At 47.8% G+C, this 27,302-nt stretch overlaps 1 protein-coding gene across 2 annotated transcripts in view; it reads left to right on the top strand.

Moving 5' to 3' along the window:
- Positions 1-27,302, top strand: part of LOC147718173 (verrucotoxin subunit beta-like) — a 244,733-nt gene that overhangs the window by 22,544 nt on the left and 194,887 nt on the right. Inside the window, exon 1 of one of the 2 annotated variants that reach the window (XM_086919238.1) lies at positions 7,825-8,039. The exons of the other annotated variant lie outside the window; for it this stretch is intronic. The gene's annotated coding sequence lies outside the window, so the exon portion shown is untranslated. Of the gene's footprint in view, positions 1-7,824; positions 8,040-27,302 lie in introns of those variants that run through there. 2 annotated transcript variants of the gene reach the window in all.

The following is a 27,302-nucleotide window of genomic DNA, read 5'->3' on the forward strand; positions in this document are numbered from 1 at the left end:
CTCCCAAGGGATTTCATTATTTAATCCCCTTTTGTGTGTGTCTAAAACAAAAATCCAAAAAACTTCACATTTTTTCCTTATGGCGCACCCTCCTTTACTATCTGGGGTCTTGATCTTTTCTAGGATGCGCCAATATACGTCCTCTGGTTTATGATTAAAATCCAGAAAGTGTTTCACAAGAGGTGCGTTCAGTTTATGCGTTTTGATTGCTGATCTATGTTCAGTGAGACGTGTTTGGATGGATCTACACGTCTCACCAACATATCCCATACCACATGGGCAACAGATAAAATAGACCACATTCGTGGTTTTGCAATTCCATAGGTTGTGAGCCTTGGAGGTATAGCCATTATGGGTGAATGATTCACCACCCAAAATGGTCTTACAGCATTTGCAGGAGGAGCATGGAACCGTACCCCGTACTGGTAGATTTGTTAATATTGACCTTTGGGTTTGATCACCATTCTGTTTGGGGTTAAATTTAGAATGGACTATTTTGTCTTTCAAGTTCCTGTTTCTCCTGTGCGCAAATAGAGGTTTAGTTAAAGCGGGAGTGGAGGCTGGATTGCAATTCAAGATATGCCAGTTGGCATTGATGATTTGCCTGATCCGTTCATTCATGGTTGAATGAGTGGTGACACACACAATGCGGTCATTCACCTGCTTTTCTTTAGGGGTAAGTAACGCGTCACGATCGAAGAATCTTGCACGTTTGTATGAGTTCCGTATTAATCTGTGCGGGTATCCGCGCTCACAGAATTTTGTGCGCATAATTGCTGCCTGTTTATCATAGTCTTGTAAGTTAGTACAATTCCTGCGCACCCTGAGGAATTGCGAGAAAGGGATACTTTCTACTTGACATTTAGGGTGGAAACTGCTGAAATGCAGTAGGGTATTTCGTGCTGTTTTTTTCACGAATAGATCCACCTCCAATTTATTCACATTAACTCGGATGAGAAGGTCTAAAAACTCCACCTGGTTCTCATTAAAGTGAGCTGTGAATTTGAGATTGCTATCTGTTAAGTTAATCCACTCTAAGAACTCTAGAAGAGTGTCTTTCCCATTGGTCCAGATAAAAAAGATGTCATCAATATATCTGGACCAATGGGAAATTGACTCAAAGAATGGTGCTACTTCATTATCTATGAAGCGTTCCTCAAACCTGGACATGTATATATTCGCTATCGATGGGGCAACTGAGGCACCCATACTGACACCTCTTAATTGGCGGAAAATACTCTCACCAAATTCAAAAAAGTTTTCTGTTAAGACAATGAATAAACAGTCTATTAAGAATTTTTTAGGACATGTGATACTGTGCTTCTCTATGAACCAATCTGTGGCTCTAATGGCTTCGTCAATGGGAATGTTACTGTAAAGGGATTCTATGTCGAGAGTTACAAGTATATCCCTTCCAGGAATGATATCTAGATTCTCGACTGTATTAATCATGTGACAAGTATCCTTGACATACGATTTAATTTTTGGAATGTGGGGTCGGAGAAAATGGTCTACAAATTTCGACAAAGGTTCAGTGGGGGTGCCTAGGGTAGACACTATGGGTCTGTATGGGGGATCTTCTGAATTCTTATGAATTTTGGGTAGACCATATATACAAGCGGTTTTAAACTTGTGTGTATTTAGAAATTCATGGTCTTTGACGCTGATGTCGCCATCAGATAGTGCGTCGTTGGTCAGAGAGATGATTTTTTTAATGGTGGTATTGAGGGGATTATATTTAATCTGTAAGTACGTGGAACTGTCACTTAACATTCTCCTCATATTGTCTTCATAGTCCTTGGAATTGAGAACCACAATGCCTCCACGTTTATCAGCACTTTTGATCGTTAGTTCTTTATTGTCAGTAAGGTCTTTAAGGGCACGCGATTCGTTCAAGGTGAGATTATATTTGGGTTTAGGTATATATTTTAGTGTCTTTTCCAATTTTTTCATCACGACCAGCTCAAAAGCTGCAACTTCCGGGCCCAGTTGGTCTAGTCCGGGCGTGAATGTTGAAGGTGGAGATATTGTAGTCTGCCCTGATGTAAAGTCATCTGTATCATCTTCTTTATTTAAAAAGAATTTTTTTTATCTAATTTTTCTGAAGAGAGCAATTATATCTTTGTGTAGCTCGAAGGTATTAACAAACGAATGGGGAACAAAGGATAGTCCCTTCGATAACAGAGCTTCACTGAAGCCATCTAACTCCTTGGAAGACAAATTGAAGATGGGGATTACATCCCCTGTCCCCAATATTGCCTGTTGCGGGTTTCCCTGATAAACTGTGGTTCCTGCTGTGGATGTGGCTGGTGTTGAATTTGTTGGTGTGTAGTTTGTTGTAGGTGTTGGTTCATTTGAAAGTTCCCTCGAGCTTGTCCCTGATTCTGGAATCTTACCCTGGGGCGTCCCCGGCGAGGCCCCCTGTTCGATAAAAAAGGGCGTCTTTGGGGTCTGGAGTTGGAATATGCATTGAAGCCACCATCTGATTCATAATAGGCATTGCTGGTGCCTTCTCCTTCTGAGTCTGAGGAGTCAGTAAAGTTGTTGATTCTTTGTTGTACATTTCTAGACTCATCAGTGTAATGATTCTGTTGGTAAAAATCTTTATGCAGAAAGGGATATGCCACTTCTTCTGAGTAGAATCTTTTATCTTTGTTTAGTTTGTCTGTCTTACGTTTATTTAGGTAATTACTGAACGATTCTAAATCCTTATTATATTCTTCAATTTTTTTGATGGCTTCATCAACTCCAGTCATTTGTTTCAATTTCTCCTCTAATTCATCTATTTCTTTTTTTATTTCTAAAGATAATTCCTTTGACGTGGCCACAATTAGAATCATCAGATCTCGGGAACAACGATTTGCTATTTGGCTCCATTTTTCTAAAAATGGTCTATGGTGCACGAAAAGGCCTGGTATGTTTCGTACTCGCAACCCATTAGGGATAATTCCTGTTTTTAAATATGCCAACATGAATTCGCCGTGGGCCTCCATGCGAATAAGTTTCTTTTTAAGGTCTGATAGTTTCTTACCTTCGTCTTGACCTCTATTAGGTATGTTAGTAGTTGGAATAGTAGTCCCAACTAACGTTTCGAATTCTTCGTCAGTGAATCCGAAAGTTTTCATGTTGGCCATGGCTATGGAAATAGATGAAAATTCGGGAAAGAGGGATTATTACACACTGCTCAAATATATCACAATCAATAGCAACAATGGAAAGTTAGCCCTGCACAGACAAGCTGTGGGAAAATGGACGAAAATAACAATGACCCCCTGTTTGTGTAACAGAATATGTTATACAGGGAAATTAGACAGTATGAAAAAAGGCATCTGAATTGATATCACCAGGGAGAGAACAACATGTGGAAGGCACAACAATCAATTAAAAAGTACAAAATTTTGTTTTTTATTAAGTATATATACTCCGAATAAAAACATTCAAATACAAAAACAAATACATTCAACCTATTCTAATCATAAAAAACAATAATCTACACACAAGGTAAAATTGTCAATAACATAATTAATTGTAAGTTCATAAAACAGTGGCAAACAAATATAATCTTCGACGCGCGTTTCGGCGTATTAACAAGAACGCCTTCTTCAGGAGCCACATATAAAATCTGAAAGACATATATGAAGCAAATTAAAATCATCATTAAGAAAGACCTACTCGCCTCTCAACAAAACTTATTGCATATACATCACAATATTATAAACTGCCTTACATATTGAAGAGACTCCCTACTTGTGTAGCCAAACTATAGAGCTACAAAAGGTACAAACTATAATTTATTATATTTGAGCAGTGGTGTAATTATACATGTCAAGGTCTTATAAGATGGTAGGACCTTTAACTCAGTTCTATTGTCTAATGTAAGTCATGGTACTTGAGGGGCATGATATTCAAGGCCGGCTATCTATAACAATATCTAGGCACAAGAACGGGGTGTCGTTATTGCAAATGAAAATATATATCCTAGGGGACACTACTAACAGGCCACCCTGGTTGATGTGAAGGAGGGTAACCTTAAGTCTAATCATTCAGAATTCTTGGTGTTTACTAAGTATTCTCAAGGATGTTATTATTTAGAGCATGATTATTGACACACAGTCCTTACCAAAAAGTTGAAAATACTCTGTAGTTCCAAGTGATGGCTGGAACACAGGAGAACGCTCCGTTCCTAATCGTATGGACGGATGTGGGGTTTAGTTCCTTTTGGTTATATTAAACCATCCAACCAAAATACTAAACAGCAAAGATGGATAAACATTAGATACCTGTCTAATATTCAATAGAGAGCATCTATATATATGAAGCAGTTGTTTCAAGCTTTGGATGTGAAAATCTTACCTAATGCTGGTCAATTCAGTGTATGAGGGGAAATATTTAAAACGGCAACCAATCGATGTCAGTGCTGTAAATGAAAAGGAATATAAAGGAGTGTCCAAACGATTACTTAAGCACACGTGGTAACTGGATGACCACCACAGTATCATAGCTGAATGTGTGCAGAATCTTACCTAAAGCATACAACCACTTATGCAGCAGAACGGCTCTTCATTGATATGGGGCTCGTTGCTTTTGTGAATTTCTTTAAAACTGCGGACGTGAAATTAAAACGGGTCTGCAGTTAATATCTTGTTTTGATAGACAAAATCAGACTAGGATATCTAAAAGAGAGCTCGACGAAAATACTGTAAACGGGGATGATAAGGCGCTATCTAAACATGGGACTTCCTGCTTATAATTAGGCATCAAAAACTGCTCATAAATGAACAGATCTAGACATCCGAACAATTAAACGGTATAACTGGCATGGACGAGGGTGATAAAATATTACCTTAGCTGCAAAGATCTAACTATTATCAAGACATGGTGGGTGCTTGTCAATATATTGCGCGTATCCCTTAACTGATTAAATAAAACGACGGGCGTAAAGTACAAAATTTCACAACCCCGAGATAAAGTGGGAGAAATAACAAGAATGGGTGCGGTGTGCAGACTGAAATAGTCTTAATTTCTTTGGTAAAGATAAACGCCGGACTTACCGAGAAGTATTTGGCTCGGTTGGTAAATATACAAGGGAACGCGGTTAATAAAGCTGCTCCCTCAGCGGTATCTTTGAAGCTGGGTGAAAAATAATAAAGAGCTGGGGTTAGGGTCGGAACAGGAAGGTATACCTTAGTTGTAAGGTCTGCAACAAGATAGCAGTGGGGAGGGAGAGACCGTTCGCTTACCGAAAGCTGTCTTGGATGTAGCGTTAACATCAACCTGCGGGCGTTCCGATCCGTGGATTCCTGGCGTCCCGCAGCCGTTGGAAATGATAATCAATTAGCGGGTAATCCTAGCTTTCCTTAAGTAGGCATGGCATGCTTGTCCCTTATTCCAATTGGATAGCTGCGATCACTACCACATGCCGGAAAATTCCGGTTTAGTAAATGTAGAGGGAGGACTGCACGGCGCGTTCAGATGGAGAACTGCACAGCCCGTTTAAATGGCTCACTTTTAATGAACACAAGATAGGGGACTTAACAACGCGAGTGTAATGCAATGCATTCATACGCGCTACAAAATAGCAATCTATGTATCCAAAGATACAGATCAAAAGGATGTAGTTTGTTTGAAGTGCTACGGGACCGGATAGAATGAATACAAAAAACGGACTGCGCCGTGCGAGGGTCCTGAAATACATTGATACACGCTACAGAGTAGCAATGTGTGTATGCAAAGATACAATCCAAAGGGTACAGTTTGTGTGAAGTGCTACGGGCCGGGTGAACACAGTAACACTAATAAAAATGTCGGGGGATCATCTACATCCCCACAGCCATTGGTATGTTACAAGGAACAGATGTAGGTGCTGTTCATGTTGCAACAACACATTTTATGTGACACTCAAAGGTTATCACGTATTTTATCAGAAGAACTATGTGAGGTTGTCTCAGAGTAAGTAATTTTGCTGAAACGGAAAAAGATGAGTGAAATGATGGATGGATGGATTTAGTAAGTGCAAGGGTGAATGAATGGACATATGAGTGAAAGGGTGGGTGTAAAGATGGATGAGTGAGTGAAAGGGAGGGTAGATGGACAAAATGATGAATAGATGTGTGAAGGAGTGAAATGATAGATGGATGAGTGATAGGGGCAATGGATGGATTCATGAGTGGATGAGTAGATGGATGGATGGGTGGGTGGATGGATGGATGGAAGGAAGGTTAAGTGAAAGGGTCGATGGAGAGAGAAAGGGAGGATGGATGGATGACTAAAAGAGTGGATGGGTGGAAGGATTAGTAAGTGAAAGGATGGCTGGATTGGTGAAAGGGTAAATGGCTGAATGGATGAGTGAATGGATGGATGGGATGAAGAGTGGATGGATAAGTGTATAGATGGATAGGGTGAAAGGGTGGATGAGTGAAAGGATGGATGAGGGGATGGATGAAGGGATGGATGAGTGAAATGATAGATGGAAGGATATATGATGGATAGGTTTGCAAATGGTTGAATATGTTTGGAAATGGCTGGGCTTACTTATATACTATTGCGCGACCTCTGATGTGTCTGTAAAACGTACCTATTGTCCTGAAGTTTTGTCCTGAATTTTGACCTCCTGTCCTGAATTTATGTCCTGAATTTTGACCCTTTGTCCTGAATTTTTACACTCACTGTCCTGAATTTGCACCAATGCCAGTTGGTCACCCTAGTGGTGGAGGGTGACCCCTCTGAGGGCTACAGGGAGGGGGGAGCAACCGCGTCAGAGCTGCAAGTGCCCACCTCCGAGATGGGGGCCAAGTCAAGGGCCGCTCGAGCAGACTGGAAACAAAGGCAGAGATGTAAAGCGCCTCAAAGGCGTGTGTGTGTGTGTGCACTTTAGTAAATAACGGTGTGCATGCTGGGAGTTGTAGTTTCACACTCTGCGAAACAAGTAGAGGCGCTAGTATCCTCGGAACATGAGCTCTAGCCGCTTTGGGGTGGGGAAGGATTGGTTCCTACAAAGATATCGTGTCTTTTCTCCTTTTAGGTCCGGCAGAGGCTGCTTCTCTCAGAGCTGACGTCATCGATTCACAGAGGGGATTCCCTCACCCTCTGGCTGCTGCACGTCCCATTTATAAAACTCAGCAGCCATTGGTTGATTGTAACTTGTCATTTATGACGTGTAGAATGAAAGATCCGGAAGCCAGGGTTGTCTGTGATGTCACTAGGAATCCCAGGCGAAAAATGTCCCTTTATTCATATTTACACCTACTGGTCACGTGATGTATTACTCTGCCCAGTCTACCATGCATTTAGTATTGTTTTGAAATTTTAGTTGGAAGAGAGGAAAGGGCCAGACTGGCAATGCCGGCCACCGAGCAATCCCCCGGTAGGCTGCCAGGGGTGGGGGCCGATTTTGTTACTGGGTGGGGGCGATTTTTTGTACTGCAGTGCAGTCAGTACAGTAGTCACTAGACACTCACTAGTGAGCTGTCCGGCTGCATCTGCTCCTTCTCCCCGTCTCCTCTCTCCGTGCGTGGGGGAAAATGTTAATGCTTGATAAATAATGTAGCAGCGGTCGCAGGAGCATTTTAGGAGGTGGGTCAGGTCGCAAGCGCACACAGATGTCTCCACTCAGCCTCCCACCTTAGGGCGGTGGGCGTGCGCGACCTGCTCAGCCTCTCACCTGAGGGCGGTGGGCGTACGCGGCCTGCTCAGCCTCTCACCTTAGGGCGGTGGGCGTGCGCGGCCTGCTCAGCCTCTCACCTGAGGGCGGTGGGCGTGCGCGGCCTGCTCAGCCTCTCACCTTAGGGCGTGCGCGGCCTGCTCAGCCTCTCACCTTAGGGCGGTGGGGGTGGGCGTGACACATGCGCATGGGGCCTTGCTCAATTAAAAGTGCGCGTGACCCCCTACTTGCCCCCCGATTCCAGATCCAGAGGGTCTCTCGCTGTCGCCCCCCTGCCCATCATTTCATTCTTTCTAGCCTAGGTACCCTGCCTGTCCCAGTGTGAGTGTCCACAGTCTCTGGCTCCAGACTGGCTCCTGCCAGCTCCGCCCGCCTCCAGGTGAGTCCGGTGTTGTTTGGAAATGCAATCAGATAATCTTGTATACGAGATGTGATGCATGTGAGATAAGTTCTCTAGATAAGAGGAGCGAGCAACTTGCTGGGAAGCGCCGCGCACAAGAAGTGGCAACTGGCCATTCCTTGGTGGCCGCCATCTCCGCCCTTCCTCTGACTCGAGTTTACTCTTCCATTGCTAACTCTCTCCTGCTTTTCGAGCGCTCTTCAATCCGGTGTGGTGTCTGTGGTTGTGCTAGGTGATCATGTCGCCGTCGGTAAGGGCCTGTGCTTTTCGCAGTTCATCAGTCTGTCTGTCTGTCTGGGTTCCGCAGGGTGTCAGAGGGGCCAGCGCGCATTGGGAGGTCGCCCCTGCTCAGGTGATCTCTGAAAGCCCGCCAGGTAGCTCAGGTGGTTACAGCATTTTTTTCATTTTGGAGCTAGCTGTTGATTCGGAGAATCCAGCCATATTGAGTCAGACTTGCATTATTCCTAGAAGTAATAGAATCTCGCTTCTTAACATGGGGCGTTCTTGCATTCTTTGGGCATCGTGGTGGGAGCCTAAAACGAGGGGTCTTTGCCGCTCATCATCTTTGGGCCATCTCATTGTGGCAGTGGTCTTTTGCCTCGGCTGCTCATTTGAAAGCCCAGGAGTTGAGAGAGGACACTTTTCTGTGGAGATTCGTCGCTCATGTAGTTTAGTCTGATTTGTCATTGTAGTAGGTGAGTGCTGATGTTTTTATTTCTCGACAAATAAATAACTCCTGTGTAAAAGTACAGAAGTTTCAGGAAAGCAGAGATACCAAGTCTAAGAATTAGTCGTCCTAGTACAGGACCATATTTCCCTCTGCATTCTGGGGCGTGTAGTCCAGATGTCAGACTAGGATAAACGCTAATACAAGTACCAGCATGTGTAGGAATGCCTTGGACCCGGAAGGGCCCTCACACAGCCACACTCCTCAGTGGCCTTTGAAGAGGATTCTCCGTACACATGAGTTTTTTAGTAATAACATCTTTTAGGCACGTGCTTACTGGAAGTGGCCAGTGCCTAAATAGTTGTCTTGCACAGTTTCATAATGAAACATTTAAGTTTAGAATTGGGTGGAGTTGGTCAGCGGGAGGTGGTCTTGTGCAGGGCTGGGACAGTAGGTGGTGTGTAGGTCATTGGGAGGTTGTATTGTGCAGGTCTGGTATAGTAGGTGGTGTGTGGAATTGGAGTGGGTCAGCGGCAGGTGGTATTGTGCAGGGCTGGGACTGTAGGTGGTGTGTGGGTCAGCAGGAGGTTGTATTGTGCAAGGCTGGGACAGTAGGTGGTGTGTGGGTCAGTGGGAGGTTGTATTGTGCAGGGCTGGGACAGTAGGTGGTGTGTGGGTCAGTGGGAGGTTGTATTGTGCAGGGCTGGGACAGTAGGTGGTGTGTAGATCAGTGGGAGGTTGTATTGTGCAGGTCTGAGATAGTAGGAGGTGTGTGGAATTGGTGTGGGTCAGCGGGAGGTTGTATTGTGCAGGGCTGGGACAGTAGGTGGTGTGTGGGTCAGTGGGAGGTTGTATTGTGCAGGGCTGGGACAGTAGGTGGTGTGTGGGTCAGTGGGAGGTTGTATTGCGCAGGGCTGGGACAGTAGGTGGTGTGTAGATCAGTGGGAGGTTGTATTGTGCAGGTCTGAGATAGTAGGAGGTGTGGGTCAGCGGGAGGTGGTATTGGTCAGGGCTGGGACAGTAGGAGGTGTGTGGAATTGGAGTGGGTCAGCGGGAGGTTGTATTGTGCAGGGCTGGGACAGTAGGTGGTGTGTGGGTCAGTGGGAGGTGGTATTGTGCAGGTCTGGGATAGTAGGTGGTGTGTGGAAGGGCTGGGACTGTAGGTGATGCTGTGGAATTGGTGTGGGTCAGTGGGAGGTTGTATTGTGCAGGGCTGGGACTGTAGGTGGTGTGTGGAATTGGTTTGGGTCAGTGGGAGGTGGTATTGGTCAGGGCTGGGACAGTAGGAGGTGTGTGGGTCAGCGGGAGGTTGTATTGTGCAGGGCTGGGACAGTAGGTGGTGTCTGGGTCAGTGGGAGGTTGTATTGTGCAGGTCTGGGATAGTAGGTGGTGTGTGGAATTGGAGTCGGTCAGTGGGAGGTATAATTGTGCAGAGCTGGGACAGTAGGTGGTGTGTGGAAGGTAGGGACTGTAGGTGGTGTGTGGAATTGGTGTGGGTCAGTGGTGTGAGAAGTTGGCCTGATATATAGTGGTCACTATTCTAGTGATCACTGTGTATCATTCCAAACAACCCTTATTGATGATTGGTTGTAAGTCAACCTTATAGACCAGCTATCCTAGTAGCATGGACAAGAGCAGTCTTTAGGCTAAACTCTAGAGGGTGTGTTAAGCCAGCTGTTTTACCATCACATATACCCCCTTGAACACCAAGTGAAAGGACACCACACAAGTTGTTATGAAAATAAAGGATATTTATTTATAACCAGTCTACCCTGAAATTCTTTATGAGTCAGGGAGCTAAGCACAATACAAAACTCTTAAGAAAATACAAGTTGCACAAATAACACAAATATCCGAGGGGCACGAAAAACCATATACTCTAAAAGTGGAATGCGAAATACTAGCAGGTAAGTAACACGATCCAGAGGCTTCAGGACCGCTAGGACTACCTTACTGAACTCTAAGGTTAGGAGCAGGAGGCCTAGGGAACTCGGGTGCAGAGTGTGCACTCTCACGCGGGATGCGGGACAAAGTCTATGGATGCTAGTAATTCTAAAGTTACTGTTTCCGGACGAATCCGACTAGGTAGACTAAAAACGAAAAAGGATCTGGACACTAGGATAGTGAACCTGCGTTGGAGCACCGAAATGCTCGGGTTACCTAGCCCAGGGGCTGCGGCTGCATAGGGTTCAAATGTCGTCGGGAATTCTCGTTGTAGTCTATGGAGCCTGAAAGAAGATGTTGCTGGCAGGCGGCCAGTGAAGATGTTCGGTGTGATCCAAGGCTGGATCGGTGATAGAGACGACCTGAAAGCAGAGGGGACTCAGTTCTCAATCACTAGCCAGTGATTGCGTGGGCACCAGGATGGCATCAAATGAAGTCACCGCATTGTCGGCGACCAGGCTGGAGGTGCGAGCTGTCTCACGAGGGTGTCAGCGATGCTGGGTCTGGGATTGGAGCAACAAGCCTTGGCAAAGGCAAGCCCACGTGGTGGAGTCAAAATGGCGTCTGGAGTGGACCAGGAGGGTCCAGGGCACTTCTTGTTGGACAAGGAGCAAGGGCCAGTCTAGAGGACCTAGACCAGCGGTAGAAACGTCGTGGTACGTTGTCAGGAGGGCCACTAGCCAACGGGCAAGTGACCGGACAACGTGGCAAGCAGCAACGGAGCAGAAGGGCCCCACGCAGATCTCGGGGATGCTGGGGGTCTGGACTTCGGTGCTGGAGCTGCTCTGGGTTGGGGCTTCTCAAACCCCAGTGCACTCACTCGAGAATCCCTCGGCGGTCGTGCTGGTTAAGCGTCGTGCAGGTTTTGAAGATGGCCGGTCCCTCAGGTCTCGTCACACCCACCAATCTCAGCTGGGCTGATGATGCAGGTAGAGGTCCGAGATGGCAGGGAATCCGGGTCTCGTTGAGCTGGTCAGTCTTGATCCGGAGGATGGACGTGCAGCAAACCGCAACCGCTTAGATGGTGCCTGCTGGAGCAGGGTGGCTACTCCTTAGCCACAAGGGAGAGTCTTCAGAGAATGTCAAGAGTTCCTTTCGTGGAAAGTAGTTCAAGATTATCTAATTTGGGAAGGGGGCCCGCTCCTACCTTTATCCTAAGAAAAGGGGGTGGCACGCGACTAGGTCCTGCCCATGGGTGGGACCAGGAGGGGGGTGGTTACACCCCTCTCCTTTGTCCGGTCTCTCCCCAGCTCAGGGGCTGGGGTGCCCCTGGAACTGGTTTGAGCCGGCATATGCACAGTGAGCACCGGGGTGCCACTTGCAGTCACCTTCCTCTCAGCCCTGCCTACCTGGGATACACAAAATCCTGTCTGGGATGGTGCTAGCACCGCCCCTGACCGGAAACCCTTTGTCCGAGCCCTCCTCGCTGGAAGGACTCCCAGCAGCAGGAGGTCAGACTTGTGTCTGTGTGGCAGCATCCATTTTGTGATGCTGAGGCTAGAGTTAACTTTAACCGGGGTTCACAGTTACATACATGTCGTGTCCCTCTAGAAGGGTGGAATGCTTACCCCGTCGCTAGAATTGGCGAGGGGTTAGTATTCCAATTCGTATGACACCTTACTCAACATGTTTTGATAATGCGATACCAAAGTTAGCAAATAACCGCGAGGATTATAATGCACTTAAGAGTATATGGTACGCGTTATCATGGAACAGCTATTAGGACTTGGTTCCGCAAGCTGCAAACGGGCTCAGCTCATGCCAGAGCACCATCTCACATAATTCCAAGCACTCTGCCTTCAGAATTGATAAGGCCTGCCATAGGAGTGACTGATAGGAATATATGTGTCCATTTTAGGGTTAGATATAGAAATACTATATCTAAAGCAAAGGGTGATTACACCACCTTGCCCCAGCTGTCGTGCAGCCAGTTGTGCCAGATTTGGGTGGCCAGCCAGGGGTGGCATAATACATGCTGCAGCCCCTGGTAGGCCCTGGGTACACCTATGCCCTGGATACCTAAGGTATGCTGTACAGGGACTGATAAGGTGGCCCAGTACCAATTGGTAAATGCACCTAAGGTACATGTGTGTCAATTTAGAGAGAGAACAGCTAGGCTGTGGGTCTGATTAGCAGGCCCACAGCCAGGGAAAGTTGTAAACCAGTGAAGCAAAAATCAAAAATCGGGGGTGACCATATGTGAGAAGTTGGCCTGATAGGTAGTGTTTCCAATTCTGGAACCACTTGGTATCAGTCCAAACAAACCCCAAAGATGTCTGGTTGTAAGTCAACCTTGTTAGACAAGCTATCCTAGTGGTAGCATGGACTAAGCAGCCTTAAAGGCTTAACTTAAGAGGTCGTGTTAAGGGAGCTGTTTTACCACATACAATCCTGTAATCAAATGAAAGGACACCACACAAGTATATATTATAAAAATATGTGTTTATTTCTAAATTAATCCCCAGTACTCTTTATGAGGGAAGGGGCACAAGCGTTAAATCAAAAGCACAGTATAACATACAAAGTTGCACAATTTTGGATGAGGGCCGGTGGCCACTCAAACCATATACTAAAAAAATGGTATAAGAGATACCAATCGAACAGTGGTTAGGCCTAGGGCCTAGAGAATCGCTGGGAGCAGTCAGGGATAGCAATGCTGAAGTCGGGAGTAGCCCACGGAATTCGGGTGAAGCACGGAAAGTGCGGCTTGCACCAATGCAATGTCAATGGTGTGTAAAAGTTACACAAAGTGAGTTTAAAGATACTTCAGCTGAACCTAGAGGAACAAAACTTAAGACACAGACCCTAGAGGTGTGGACCAGTGTAGGAACACCGGCGTTGCAATGTTACCTCACCCACAGGAAGTGGGTGCACAGGGTCGAAGTGGCGTCGGGTTTTGACACACAGGCTCTTGGTGCTTGGAGCTGAAGAAGCTGCAGGCGATGGGAAGCAGAAGTGTCCGGTGTGATCCAAGGGCGGATCGAAGTCGAGATGTATCTGAAAGCAGAGGGGACAGAGTCTGGGTCACTCAGCAGTGACCAGGGTGGAACCAGGACGGAACCAGGCAATGTCGGGCACAATCAGATGGTTGTCGAGAGGCTTCTCTCCGCTGTCACGTGAGCTCTGGGGCATCTGCGACGTCCAGGAGCAGGTCACGATCTGTCCCACGCAGGCTCTCGCCGTCAGCCCCGTCGGCTTCAAGATTGCAGCAAACAGCACTTGGCAAAAGCAATCCACGCGGAACCGGGAGATTGCTTCTCACTCTGACCAGGAGGGTCAGAGTGGGGGCTCCTTTTCACAGGAGCGGGTGCAGATCTGGAGCAACCAGAAAAGCAAGTCGTATTCAAGTTTTCGTCGGCACAGGGGCCACAAGCCAGCTGGCAAGGGACCGGGCCAACGCGTCGAGCCAACACAAGCAGAAGGGCCCCACGCAGCACTCGTCGTGTGTGGAGGGGGTGGCTTTGGTGCAAGTGTAGCTCGGGGTGGGGGCTTCTCAAACCCCGGTGTACAGCTTCGAGGGTCACTCGTGGGCTGCACGGTCAGCGTCTCGTGGCCTTTTCAAGATGGCGTGCCCCACGCTTCCGGTCGCCTCCACTGGTCTCAGCTCTGCAGGGACTGTGGATCGGGCTGGGGGAAGGCAGGCAAGCTTGATCTCGTTAATCTGTCGCTCGAGTTCCGGCGGGAACTGCAACAAAGCAAGGGTCGAGGGCTGGATGGTGCCTGTCTGCACAGGGTGGTCACTCCTTGACCACAAGGGAGATTCTTCAGTCTTCTATGTTGAGTAGAATGTCGAAGGGTCCAGAATTCGTTTCTTATGTTTCTTCAGGATGATCTGAGTTGCATTGGCACTGCTCCCACTCTTATTCGAATCTGGTGGGCTGGACATCCTGCTAGGTCCCCTCCTATGGGTGGGACCCAGGAAGGGGGTGGTTACACCCCTTTCCTTTGATCCAGGCCGCGCTGGGACTGGGGCTGGGATGCCCCAGAACCGGTTTGGCCGGATTATGCAAGGGGCAGCCTTGTGCTCCCCAGGCAGTGTCTGGTTTCTTTGAAACCTCCCTGCTACAATCCACTATCTCCTGTCTGGGGTGGTTTGACACCGCCCTGCGACAGGAAACCCTTTGTCCAGGCCACCATTTGCTCAGTTTCGGTCAGCAGCAGGAGGCCAGACTTGTGTCTGTGGCAGAGGCATCCATTTTGTGGATCTGAGGCTCATTTTAAATCAACCGCGTTTCAGTAAAGTAGCATGTCTTATCCCTCTAGAAGGGTGGATTGCTACCCCCGTCGCCAGAACTGGCGAGGGGGTAGTATTCCAATTTGCATGACACCTTACACGACATGTTTTGATAAAGCCAAACCAAAGTTGCTATATAACCGCGAGGATTATAAGGCGCTTAAGAGTATATGGTATGGCATTATCCTGGATCAGCTTAGGGAGTTGTTCCCGACAGCTGCAGACAGGCTCAGCTCATGCCAGAGCTCCATCTCACATAAAACCACGCACTCTGCCTCCAGGATTGATGAGGCCTTCCATAGGAGTGGCTCACAGGTTTATGTGTCCAGATATAGGTTTAGATATAGGTATACTATATCTAAGCATTGGGTGATTACACCCACTTGCCCCAGCTGAGTGATCAGACAGTTGTGTCAATTTAAGAACCAGCCAGGGGTGGCAAAAGCTATGCTTCAGCCCCTGGTAGGCCTTGGTGGCACCTATGCCCTGAGCACCTATAGTGCATGGTACAGGGGCTGACAAGGAGTCCATTTCCAATTGTGGTATGTACCTATAGCACATGTATTATAAATTTAGAGAGCGAACAGCAGGCTGGGGGTCTGATTAGCAGGCCCACAGCCTCAGTAAGTCGAAAACCAGTGAAGCAAAAAGCAAACAATTGGGGTGACCATAGGATAGCAGACCCTACTCTCCTACACCATAGGATTGCAGACCCCACTCTCCTACAAGTGGGAGGTTGTATTGTGCAGGGCTGGGACTGTGGGTGGTGTGTGGAATTGGAGTGGGTCAGCGGGAGGTTGTATTGTGCAGGGCTCCGACAGTAGGTGGTGTGTGGAAGGGCTGGGACTGTAGGTGATGCTGTGGAATTGGAGTGGGTCAGAGGGAGGTGGTATTGTGCAGGGCTGGGACAGTAGGTGGTGTGTGGAATTGGTGTGGGTCAGTGGGAGGTGGTATTGTGCAGGGCTGGGACAGTAGGCGGTGTGTGGAATTGGTGTGGGTCAGCAGGAGGTTGTATTGTGCAGGGCTGGGACAGTAGGTGTGGAAGGGCTGGGACTGTAGGTGATGCTGTGGAATTGGTGTGGGTCAGTGGGAGGTGTTATTGTGCATGGCTGGGACAGTAGGTGGTGTGTGGAAGGGCTGGGACTGTAGGTGATGCTGTGGAATTGGTTGGGGTCAGTGGGAGGTTGTATTGTGCAGGGCTGGGACTGTAGGTGGTGTTGTAGAATTGTATGTGTTCTCTGCACCCCAAAGATGGCTGTATTTTTCTAACCACTTGGTGGCAGCTGCTGGCTGAGGCCATTCCTTGCTTTCGAGCCCGTGAGGTCATTGCTCCGCCGCTGCTTGTGGTACATCAAGGACTCTGACATTCTATTTTTAGCAGACTTTTTTGGCTAAACACTTAGGTGGGCTGCGAACAATGAGGAAGGATTCACTTTACTGTAACAAGACTGGATTAGTGACACGTGTATTACCATCCCCCTTACCCCACCAGAATTGTCTGACATTCGGAAAATATTATTTTTTTATCCGCCAATAGTTCTGTATTCAAGGAATTCCAATAGATATTGGGCTGAAAAACATTTGCTCACCCTCAACAAGTTGGCACCTGGATTTATGACAGAAAGGAAAATGAGGCTAACAAAATGACAAAAGGGGGCCCCATGAGCAGACTCGACAACAGGCTCCATTTTAAAAAGCGTGATACTAGCACTGGAGTGCTGAAACACATTGTGCAAACTAATATTATATGACTGGCCTCGGAGCGAGCACACATCTATCGACATTTTCTACTTAGACAATACCAGTAGGATATTAGTACTCACACCAGGCAGAGCAGCAGGAGGGAAATAAGGGATAGAAATACATGGGTAGACATTTTAAGTGTTGTCCCTGTGCAACTGAGAGGATTCACTGACTCTTGATATATTTTGGCCAAATAAAATGTAGACAGAGACTGTATGATATAGTCTGTCTACATTTTATTAGGCCAAAAATATGATGAAGAAAAATATTTCAGCCATAATAAAAAAGACTGGCCATTTGATATTTGTTATTGTTATTGTTAATGGGATTTTATAGCGCGCCTAATCACCTGCAGGCCTCTAAGCGCCAGGAAAGATGGTAGTAACAATACCTTAGCAAGATGGGAGCTGGATTACACTGTGCTCATGCTTTGTCTGAACAAGAATGTTTTTAGGCTCTTGTTAGGATTTATTCTTCAAACATCTGCTACCGGGCCCATCTTGGACACCAGAAACAAAATCGTTTCTATAACATGCAGGCTCCTGTGTCATGGTTACAAGAGAAAACTATACTGAATGGCTGGACCTCACCAATTAAAGGTTATTCAATTTACATGGAAAATGGCTCGGCGCCATATATAATTTCTAAGAATGGCACCTGTCCTTCATTTGTCGTCAAAGAAAGCTAAAGAAATCAGCTCTGTTCTCTGTCCTGTTGCTGTAGCACTGCAGGCAGCTCGAGGCAAAGTTGGAACTGTTGCATGCTTTCTGACGCCAATGGGAAATCGTTTTCTAACCAGGCTTTTTATGCCGTTCAGAAGGAACATATCCGCAAGATTCATTGGAACTTAAATGAGTTTCACATGGTGAAATCCTGAGAAACAGAAGGCTGGATATGTAGAATTTGATTTTCTTTATGTTCCCCCAGTGAAAAGTTTAACGATTCTAAGAAGCAACGTTATTTAGACAACTTTTCTAGCCGCCCTTTTGTCTATCGGGCCCTTATGCTTTCCAAGGCAAGATAGATTATACATTTAGCATCAAGCATTATCTACGTCATAGGCTTTCAAAGGATGTGAAGAGCTTCCTTCCTTCACTAAAACAATATGTGACAACGTTTACCTTTGCTCTTTCCTTTTCATAATTGTCACACAGGAAGTTTATTCGCTCAAAGTCGAAGAAGGGTCGCCATTTGCCCCATGTACGTGTTTCCATAATGCGTGCCTGTCCACCTGTGAGTGTGGGACTCTCAATGCTGGGGACAGGAGTTGGGTGAGTGGAGCAGAGTGGTGCTTCAGATGTGTTTGGTGTCTCTGGTCGTTTCACTGGTTTAGAGACCTAGGGCCGAGCTGGCCCCCCCGGATCTCTCACAATCTCGTTGGGCCTCTATGCTCCATTATTGGGTGTGCTGCGTGCAGGTGCGTGTCAGGTCAAGCTGCTCTGGGCTGCCCTCTAGTCTTTCCTGCCAGTTGGAGCATTGCCTTACTGCAACTGCCCCTGGTTCAGACTCGGAGCACAGACGTGTGGATATCCCTTCACCTCACATGCACTACTTTGTATGGGCCTGGTCCCGAACTGACCATTGTGCCCCAGTATTGTGCCTTTGCAGCAAATCTTGGGCCTCGTCTAGCCCCGGCGTCCAATTCTGGCACCAACAATTGCCTTCAAAATCCTGGCACCCTCTCCATCTGGACACGCTAAGATTAACTTGAGACTACTGCCTGGCCCTGCACACAAGCAGATTCACTCTGCTTATTACACGTTATTACTTAATCCTCCCAGCTCCTCACATGTGCTCCACAGACTGTGGTACCAGCAATTAACAAGGGACGCCAGCTTATTGACTTCAACTTCTAAATCATTACAGGAGCCATTTGGCACCGTTGTGTAACATTCGACCTGTCTCTTCCTCGTCAGAAGCCTGTAGGGTCCTTTTTACACCTATAGTTAAGATTCTAACATTGGCAAATGTATTTTGTACCACCGGGTGCCACTACTTGTGATTCTTTTTCACATGACCTGTATCTTAGTCTTGCAACTGCCCTCTGCTTTTAGTCTACAGTGCCATAATGACTGTTTGTGTACCACCCCACTATTTCGGACCTTCCTTGTTTTCAAGAAGGTCCATGAAAGTTGTTCCAGAGGGTTAATATTCATGAATAAATAAATGTAATCCACTGACTTTCACTGTCCCACACCGAGAAAGATCCCTACAAACAGTCACAAGGAAACACTGGGAACACAAAATGGATACTGGACAATAAATTAGCCAACTTTGAACCTACACCTGTCGCCTATGGATCGACTGGCTAGACTTACTATATCATACAGGAGTACTTAAAGGACTATGGTGCAGTCTGGAAGTCTGAGCTTGTGCATGGACTTTACAAGCCCATGGTACTAGCCTCTGTATCCCGTGTCCCTCTTCTCTTTCAACAATCTCAGTCTAAAGGGGGTGGTGGCCTTATAGTCCAGTTTTTGTGTCACTGATGTCGATGCGGTCAATCTTACAGAAGTAATGAGGAGTCGGCGCGTGTACGCAGCACCTGGACCTAAAGCAAATGTGCGTTCCGTCGGCAGATGGCATGGTGGTTGAAAGTCATGCCCCTTGGCCGATGGTGCACTTTTGCCCTACAGTTAGCCCAGTCCAAGCTGCGCTCTGCTGTTGTGTGCTGGTGCTCCGTTGCAGAACGACCATGAGCAAGCTCCCCACCATCAGACTGCCGACTTCAACCCCCACAGGACCAATGAGTTGCTGTTGCTGCTAAGGGGAACAAACCCACACCATATGGCTTCCCTGTGAATGTGCTAGTAAGTTTGCGTAACATGACGTAGGTAAAGCTATACTTGCTGGTTTGAAGAGGGATGCAGCTCTGCAGAGGGCAGGTGTTAAGATATCGTGGATAAGAAATGAGGAAGGATCATTGGGTAAGGAGTGTCCTAAACTGCACAGAGACAAGGAGGGATGTGCTGTTGCAAGTGAGTGGTTATCGCCCGTCTATAGTAACCGAGGTCCCTTCCATTCATCATGTGGTGAAAAGTTTCTCCAGTGATCGGTGTACAAGCAAACCCACACCCTTAATGTTGTGATGTGAGGTTGGTTGAAGGGAAGGCCTTAAAATATTGCAACAGCCAAAGAAGCTTGCACCAAAGGGAGAGTTTTTACAGGTGCTCAAAATTGAAATATAGCATCGTAGGTACTCCTCGTCTCAGACTGCCTGTTTGCTGCTGAGATGTGCTGGTACTCTCCCATTAAAAGAATTGAGGGCAGTGCTGAGAAGTGCCCGTACTATTCTTTCATAATTAAAGTGCAGGTAGCGAGTACCTGATTGTCCCTGCACATTTAAAGCACTCTTGTTTAGGTCTAGCTGCAGAAAAAGTCCCAGCGCCATTGGCACATGTAAAATGTTTTTTAGATATATATTGTTCATACTGACTGCTGAGACATGTTTAGATAAGTCCCTGTTGGCCTGAGATTCCTCAAAATTAAAATACGGTATCATATGCTTTATTACATTAAAAAATGCAATTTCTGTTGGCTCTTAGGGCTCAGTGCACTTTACCACCACTAACCAGTGCTAAAGTGCTTGCGCTCTTTCCTTTCAAAGATAGTAAAATTGCCTTACACCGAATTGGCAATTTGAATGTACTTGTACGTCCCTAGAAATGTGGTTCTACATGTACCCAGGGACTGTACATTAAATGCTGCTAGTTGGCCTGCAACATTTATTGTGCCACCCACTTAAGTAGGCTATTTAAAGATGTCATGTCAAGGCCAGGGCCTTTGTGTTAATTTTTCATGCTTTCTGGCCAGGTGCCATTTGAGACATTTCCATGCCTTCTGTCAGCCTGGGTGCTTATGTGTGACGTTTCCATGCTTTCTGGCCTGGATGCTTAATTATGTGTGCTATTTCCATAGTTTCTGGCCTCAGTGACCTGGAGCTGGAGGCTCATGTATGACATTTCCATGCTTACTGGCCTGGTGGTGTGACCAGGCCTGGATCAGTGCTTATGTGATATTTCCACAGTATTCTGGCCTCAGTCAGTGGCCTGTGTGCTCATGTGTGATATCACATGTCAGTGCTTAATGTGTGACAACATGAGTGACAATTTACTATGCTTTAAAAGTTAATACAATCTAATATGTAATGAAAAATGTGTTAAATGCTTTGTTTTCGCCTTTGTCTCAAAATTTCTTCGGGGGGGGGGGGGGGGGGGGGGAGTTAAACCCCCCCAAACTCCCCTTAGTAGTGGTTGCTCACTGTGCTTGCTCGCTAAACACCATGTGAGGGGCTGGTCTCACTTTTACTTTGTTCTCTCTGATTCACTACTTGTGTCTATTTTGGTGCTCTCTGAAAGAATGTCTATGGGTACATATGACTGGGTGGTTAACCTGGTGCTCTTTAAGGTCATCTACTAATTACTGTGCTTTGAAAGTTGATACAATTGAATATGTAATGAAAAATGTGCTGTAAAATTCACCATGTTGGTCTGTTGTTTTCCAAAATTGTCTTGTGGGAGGAACCCCCTCAAAACCCCCTAGTAGCGGTCGGGCTCGCTCGCTACATGCCGCACAGGGGCTGGTCTGCAGAAATTTTCCAGGGCTGCTTTCAGTTCCCAGTCTGCCCGACAGTGCCGTTTGTACTCCAGTTATTAGAAAATGAACACACAGCATGGAGACTAGCACAATTTTTAAAAGCGGTGTCATTTATCAGGAAAATAATTTATCTGGAATGTTAATGGCTGCAATTGTTTTTTTCAATTTTTTATAACAGTAAATGAATTGTTTTTTAAAACTCATGTATAGAACCTGTAATGAAATTTGCATATAATTATTCTGTGCTTTTATGTAGGTTTTAAAATAGCAGCCGAATAAAGCTTTTCATGAACTTCGACATATTTACACCTATGTCACATACGCCCGCCCCCTGCCCTGCACAGATGTAGAGGAGCCATGAACCCCACCGCCAACTTGGCATCAGACTCCTCCCGCCCACTCACTATCGCGTCATTCAACCCACTCAACAGTGCCTTCCCTTCCATAACAATTAAACATTTAAACAAGCACTGGCAAAGCTAGCAGGTCTGGCCTATGAGCTGTTAGCTTTTGCGATGTTATTTGGTAATGTACCGCAGCGGAGCTGCTCTGAAGCTTGGATTGAAAGTTTTTAAAAAGTACTATGACGCAGCCAGCGCTAATGGGCTTTTTGTCATTTAAAAAACAAAACGAATGAGGCAATACGGAAGGAGGGGGGCAGGAGCGGGGGAGAAAGGATACAGGTGGAGCAGGGGACTTGCGCGAGACTATGACAAAGCAGCTGGGTAATGGCAGGAGGGGCTGGTGACCTTTTAAACTGGCGGGGATAGGGAAGTGCCCACCACCTCCCCAAAAATAAACATTCATTCCCAAAAAGCCCATACAAAAAAAAACCTCCCTCAATAGTCCAAACAATAACAACCCCCCCTCCAAAATAAAACCAACACAAATTAAACTACATGCATTACACGTTTTATGTTAATTAAATAAAATTACATTGTACTTACCTGTGGGCTCTGCGGCCTCCTTGCTGTCCTTTCAAACAGCGTAGAACAGAAAACCCCCTTAACCAATGCTGCAATGCTGCAACGCTGCTCTCATGCTGTCACCCAGAATAAGAGCAGCACCAGGATTGGATGGAGCGGTTTGGCCTAACACTCTGCAGGCCCTAGCCTAGAGCTGACAAAAGACATCTGGGTGGAGGGCTTCAAAGTCTGCATGTCACTTTGGCCAGTAAAAGTGACCTGCACACTTTGAAGTGTGTGCCCATGACTTCTCCAGTCCCCCAACAGAGGAGGGTGGACAGAAGGACCTGGGGGAGCACACAGACAATGGAGGGTGGACAGCAGGAGCTGGGGGAGCACACGGACAATGGAGGGTGGGCGGGAGGAGCTGGGGGAGTGCACAGACACTGGAGGGTGGGAGAAGATGAGGAAATACACGGACAATGGAGGGTGGACGGCAGGAGCTGGGGGAGCAAAATGACAATGGAAAGTGGACAGAAGGAGCTGGGGGAGCACACGGACAATAGAGGGTGGACAGGAGGAGCGGACAATGGAGGGTGGGTGGGGGAGCTGTGGAAACACACAGAAAATGGAGGGTGGGCGGGAGGAGCTGAGGAACCACATGGACAATGGAGGGTTGGCGGGAGGAGCAGGTGGAGCACAAAGACACCAGAGGGCTGGAGGAGCTGGGGAGCACATGGACACTGGAAGGTGGACAGGAGGGGCAGAGGAAGCACACAGACACTAGAGGGTAGACAGCAGGAGCTGGGAAAGCACACGGACGGTGGACCGCAGGAGCTGGGAAAGCACACAGACACTGGAGGGTGGACCGCAGGAGCTGAGGGAGCACACAGACCATGGACGGTGGACAGCAGGAGCTGGGGGAGCACACAGACAACGGAGGGTTGACAGCAGGAGCTGGGGAAGCACACTGACAATGGAGGGTGGAGGGAGCTGAGGAAGCACACAGACAAAGGATGGCACAAGGGAGGAGGTGGGATAGCACACGAACAACGGAGGGTGGACCGCAGGAGCTGGGGAAGCACACGGCCAATGGAGGGTGGGTGGGAGGAGCTTTGGGAGCACACCAACAATGGAGGGTGGACAGCAGGAGAAGCACACGGACAATGGAAGGTTGGTGGGAGGAGCTGGGAAGGCACACGAACAACGGAGGGTGGACAGCAGGAGCTGGGGAAGCACACGGCCAATGGAGGGTGGGTGGGAGGAGCTTTGGGAGCACACCAACAATGGAGGGTGGACAGCAGGAGAAGCACACGGACAATGGAAGGTTGGTGGGAGGAGCTGGGAAGGCACACTGACAGTGGAGGGTGGACAGGAGGAGCTGGGGGGGCACACAAACACTAGGGTTGGAGGTGCTGGGGAGCACACGGACAATGGAGGGTGGACAGGAGGACTTGAGGAAGCACACAGACAATGGAGGGTGGGCTGGGGGAGCACATGGACACTGGAAGGTGGACAGCAGGAGCTGGAGGAGCACACAGACAATTGAGGAATGACAGCAGGAGCTGCGGAAGCACACTGACAATGGATGGTGGACAGGAGGAGCTGGGGGGGCACATGGACAATGAAGTGTGGAGAAAAGGAGCAGGGGGAGCACACGAACAATGGAGGGTAGACAGGAGGACCTGGGAAAGCTCACTGACAATGGAGGGTGGACCGGAGGAGCTAGGGACCACATGGACAATGGAGGGTGGGAGGAGCAGAGGAAGCCCACAGACAAGGGAGGAGCTGGGGAAGCACACAGACATGGAGGGTGGGCAGTAGGAGCTGGGGGAGAACACAGACATTGGAGGGTAGAGAGGAGGAGCTGGGAAAGCACACGGACAATGGAAGGTGGACAGCAGGAGCTGGGGGAGCACATGGACAATGGAGGGTGGGAGGAGCTGGGGGAGAACACGGACAACAGAGGGGGGACAGCAGGAGCTGGGGGAGCAAAATAACAATGGAAGGTGGACAGAAGGAGCTCGGGGAGCACACAGATAATGGAGGGTGGTCAGCAGGAGCTGGGGAAGCACACAGACAATGGAGGGCCGAACGAGCTGTGGAAATACCGGACAATGGAGGGTGGATAGCAGGAGTTTGGGGAGCACACGGACAATGCAGGGTGGACGGGAGGAGCTGGGAAAGCACACAGACAATGGAGGGTGGACAGGAGGAGCTGAGGAAGCACACCGACAATGGAGGGTGGGCTCGAGGAGCTGGGTAGCACACAGACAATGGAGGGTGAACAGGAGGTCCTAAGGAAGCACACAGACAATGGAGGGTTTGCGGGAAGAGCTGGGGAGCACACGGACCCTCTAGGGTTGAAGGAGCTGGGGTAGTGCACAGACACTGGAGGGTGGGAGGAGCTGAGGAAATACATGGACAATGGACGGTGGACAGTAGAAGCTGAGGAAGCACATGGACAATGGAGGGTGGATACCAGGAGCTACGATAGCACACGGACAATGGCGGGTGGACAGCAGGAGCTGGGGGAGCAAAATGACAATGGAAAGTGGATAGAAGGAGCTGGGGGAGCACACAGACAATGGAAGGTGGACAAGAGGAGCTGGGGGAGCACTCGGACAATAGAGGGTGGACAGCATGAGCTGGGATAGCACATGGACAATGGAGGGTCGACAGGAAATTCTGGGAAAAGCACACTGACAATGGAGGGTGGGCAGGAGGAGCTGAGGAAGCACACGGACAATGGAGGGTGGGCAGGATAACTGAGGAAAAACACGGACAATTGAGGGTGGGCAGCAGGAGCTGGGGGAGCACATGGACAACGGAGGGTGGACAGCAGGACCTGGAAAGTGCACAGACAATTGAGGGTGGATAGGAGGAGCTGTGGGAGCACACAGACAGTGGAGGGTAGACAGCAGGAGCTGGGGAAGCACTCTGACAATGGAGGTTGGGAGGAGCTGAGGAAACACACGGACAATGGAGGGAGGGTGGGAGGAGCTTGGGAGGTGCACGGACAATGGAGGGTGGGAGGAGCTGAGGAAGCACATGAACAATGGACGGTGGACAGGAGGAGCTGAGGAAACACACAGACAATGGAGGGTAGACAGCAAGAGCTGGGGAAGCACACGGACAATGGAGGGTGGAAAGCAGGAGCTACGGGAGCAGACTGACAATGAAGGGTAGACAGCAGGAGTTGTCAGAGCACACGGACAATGGAGGGTGGACAGGAGGTCCTGATCCACAATCACTCATTACTGTCAGTGTGAGAGACAGCGAAGAGCCTCTTGATCCACAATCACTCATTAATGTGAGTGTGAGAGTCTGCTAAGAGCCTCTTGATCCACAGACATTAATACGTGATGGTGGATCAAGAGGCTCTTCGCTGACTCTCACACCGACAGTACTGAGTGATTGTGGATCAAAAGGATCTCCGCTGACTTTCACACCGACACTACTGAGTGATTGTGGATCAAGAGGCTCTTCGCTGACTCTCACACTGACAGTAATGAGTGATTGTGGATGAAGAGGCTCTCTATTGACTCTCTCACTGACAGTAATGAGTGATTGTGGATGAAGACGCTCTCTATTGACTCTCACGCTGACAGGAATGAGTGATTCTGGATCGGGAGGCTCTCACACTGACAGTAATGAGTGATTGTGGATCAAGATGCTCTTCCCTGACTCACACGGTCAGTAATACGTGATTGTGGATCAAGAGGCTCTTGGCTGACTCTCACACTGACAATAATGAATGATAGTGTGATAGTTAGCGAAGAGCCTCCTGATACAAATCACTCATTACTGTTGGTGTGAGAGTCAGCGAAGAGTCTCCTGATCCAAAATCACTCATTACTGTCAGTGTGAGAGTAAGTGAACAGTCTCCTGATCCACAATCACTCAGTACTGTCGGTGTGAGAGTCAGCGAAAAGCCTCCTGATCCACAGACAGTAATATGTGATTAGGAGGCTCTCCACTGACTCTCACACTGACAGTAATGAGTGATTTTGGATCAGGAGACTCTTCGCTGACTCTCAGACTGACCGTAATGAGTGATTGTGGATCAAGAGGCTATTCTCTGACACTGACACTGACAGTAATGAGTGATTGTGGATCAAGATCTTCGCTGACTCGCATTGATAGTAATGAGTGATTGTTGTGAGAAGTTAGCCTGGCATATGATGTCCACTATTCTAGTGGGCACCTTGCACCAGTCTAAATGACCCTTATTGATGGTGGTTGTAAAGTCAACCTTATAGACAAGCTATCCTAGTGGTGGCATAAACCAGCAGTCTTAGGCTAAAACTTCAGAGACCATGTAAAGCAAGCTGTTTTACCAATTATAATCCCTTGAGTACCAAATGAAAGGACACCACACAAGGTATATATCAATATGTATGTAATTCGAACACAACCCCTCTGAACTCTTTATGAGGTCAGAGATCGAAATACATCACAAGTTACTCATTTAGTATACTATAAGTTGCACAAATACAGTTCTGTCCTAGGGGGCCTCAAAAACCATATATACAAAGTAAGTGGTAAAAGAACCACTTCAGAAATAGTGAATAGGCTTAGGGCCTAGGCAATCACTGGGGCTACACTAGACAACCAAAGGTTAGGAATTGGGAGACGTGTGCAGTGTCTAAACAGTCACGAGTTACCATTGACTTATAATGGAGAACGAAGAAGTTACAAAGTTACTGATTGAGGGCACTTCTGGATGGACTACGGTAAAACCCCTTTAAGGTAGGACACTTTGAGAGTCAACACCCACGAGAGCACCGGAGTACTTGAGTTACCTCACCCAGGGAAGCCGGGTGCATAGGTGTCTTTTCGTGTCTGGTTTCGTCGATGTTTTTTATGGAGATCTGCAAAGAAGTGTTGCAGGTGACCAGAGGAAAAGTGTCCGGGTGGATCTAAGGGTGGATCAGAGATGAGAAGAACCTGAAAGCAGAGGGGACAGAGTCTGGGTCACTAGCCAGTGACCAGGAAGGAACCAGACGATGTCGAGTTGATTCAGGTGAAGAGGTGAAGCTTGTCACTACAGCCACAAGGACCAGGAGGCGTCGACGACAACCAGGAGCTGGATTCGATCTGTTCCACAAAGGATCTAGTTGACTGCTGTCGGTATCCGGACTGGACCCAAC

This window comes from Lissotriton vulgaris, chromosome 4_2 (assembly GCF_964263255.1).
Source record: "Lissotriton vulgaris chromosome 4_2, aLisVul1.2, whole genome shotgun sequence".
Classification (NCBI taxonomy): Eukaryota; Metazoa; Chordata; class Amphibia; order Caudata; family Salamandridae; genus Lissotriton; species Lissotriton vulgaris.